Source organism: Callionymus lyra, chromosome 5 (genome assembly GCF_982586985.1).
Source record: "Callionymus lyra chromosome 5, fCalLyr1.hap1.1, whole genome shotgun sequence".
Classification (NCBI taxonomy): domain Eukaryota; kingdom Metazoa; phylum Chordata; class Actinopteri; order Syngnathiformes; family Callionymidae; genus Callionymus; species Callionymus lyra.
The window spans coordinates 8,930,583-8,932,728 of record NC_141822.1 but is presented as its reverse complement, the minus strand read 5'-3'; positions in this window follow the sequence as shown (position 1 = coordinate 8,932,728).

The window sequence follows — 2,146 nt, the reverse complement described above, 5'->3', positions numbered from 1 at the left end:
TTTTTAATACATCCCTGCATATTAAGATGAAGTTCACGCAAAACATATCGTATCATTTTCATATTTTGTGATCAATATTGCGTTTCCCCAAAGGAGGTCATTTTTTCAACCTTTCCGATAACAAAACAACAACTTACACAACCTACGCCTTGTCACTTGACCTCTGACTCCACTGACCTCAACTAGTAACTGTTTATTTATTGTTTATTCCTTTTGTTGTCTCAGGGTCAAGTTGACCCGAAGGCCTGAAAACAAACGTGTTTGTGTTAACCCTTATGTTGTCTCTGGGTCGAGGTAAACGACCTCCGCTAATGCATATGTATTTCTGGAAGCCACAGGGTCGTTCACCTTGACCCAGAGACAAGACAAGGGATACCACAAACACATTTGTTTTCAGGCCTTCGGGTCACCCAGAGATAACACAAGCTGTTAAAATAAAACGCCAAATTTTTAACAAGATGGACTAAGACAAGGAACTGCAATGATTCTGATTGCAACATGTAACAATATATTTAAATGTAAAGTACTCTGTTAAAAAAATTGCAAATAAAAAATACTTGCAATACTGCAGGAGGTTAGGGACCACTGTAGAGATTAAATAAAGCTAAAAAATATCACGATATGGGTGGAATTAACTGCTTGATGGACGTGGCCTCCTGTTACTTTCCTTTCTTATTTCATAATCTTTTTTTTATCAATATTTTGCTCAAATTAATAGAAAATAGGTTGACAATTCATTATTTTATTACCTTTAGAAGCATCCCTAAGATATACCCGACTTGGATGTACTTCATTACTTCACTTATATTTTAACTGAGTCATCATTTGTTGCATTTTTCCAATTAAAAACAAATGTTGTGTTAGGTTATCCTAAAAAGTACGTTGGTTTTTATTTTATTAATATGGTATTTCAATATTGTGTTGCGACGTCCTGAAAATCAGTTGTGCCCCTTTTGCAGTTCAAATTTCCATCCTGTAGGGGGCAGTAATGAGTTTACATGTCGCACACCTTGATCACAACAGTTTCTCATCATCATTAAATAACTATATTTGTCGCTTCACCCAAGAAGACGATTCAAATTTAAATTTGTTAAATATTCATGCATATTAAGGGGAATCGTGTCGGTTGTAACAAACACACTGGAGTGTACTCGTGGACACACACACTCGCACACTTACAAATGGGCCGCTGAGTGGGCACACTGCGGGGATGAGACCGCCGCCTTTACAGCGCACCCCATAAAAGTGTTTTATCACATATCTTGTAATGCAACACATTAAGGGGTTGCTGTTGTTATTTCCAAGCAAGGTCACTTGCTAGCTACGCCGTCCTTCCCTGCCGCCCGTCGTCTCGCCGCATCCCCTCGGCCACCCCGACACCCTCGGCGCTGGGGGGGCTTATTGACGCCGTAAAGGTGTAAACATGGAGGAAAATATACGCGGCGTTACAAGGTTATCTCTAACATCGCAGCAGCGTGTTGACTCTCTAGCTTAAGCTCGCCACGAGTAATCAAGAGTAGATGTAGCTTTTCATTTGGGATTTAAATTCTGTTTCCATCGATTTTTTTTTTTATTATTCATCTTTTCATCAATCGAGATTTCTTTTTTTCTTTTCTGTATTATTCCTCTGTTCATATTTAAGCCCGCAGGCTTTTCCCCGCTAATCCTATCAGTTCGGTCTTACCCCTTAACCCCGCCCGGCTCTCCTCGACTCCACCAGTAATAAAAGAAAAAAAACGTAATCCAGTGTTTAGAAATATAAGATTTGCTCGTTCGGGATTCTGGCGAGCGCCGCTGGATTAAGGCCTGGCTCAAGGGGCGGGGGGGGGGGGGGGGGGGTTATTTGTCGTGGCAGACGTTGCCAAATATCAATGACAAAGTTTGTTGTAACTCTTGTGTGTTTCTGTATCTTCATCAACTGTGTCGCTCGTCTTGTTTCGCTTCCTATCCCTCAGTAGATTGAAGGAGAAGGCATCGTAACATGAAGTATACTTCACGATATTAACACGTCAACCTTTAGTACCTCTTGAAGTCTGTAATAATACATCTAATAAATACCTTCAATTTAAGTTAAGACTTAAGGTAAAATGACTCATACAAATCTAGCTGTAAGACAATAATAATTGATCCTGAGGGATCAATAAAG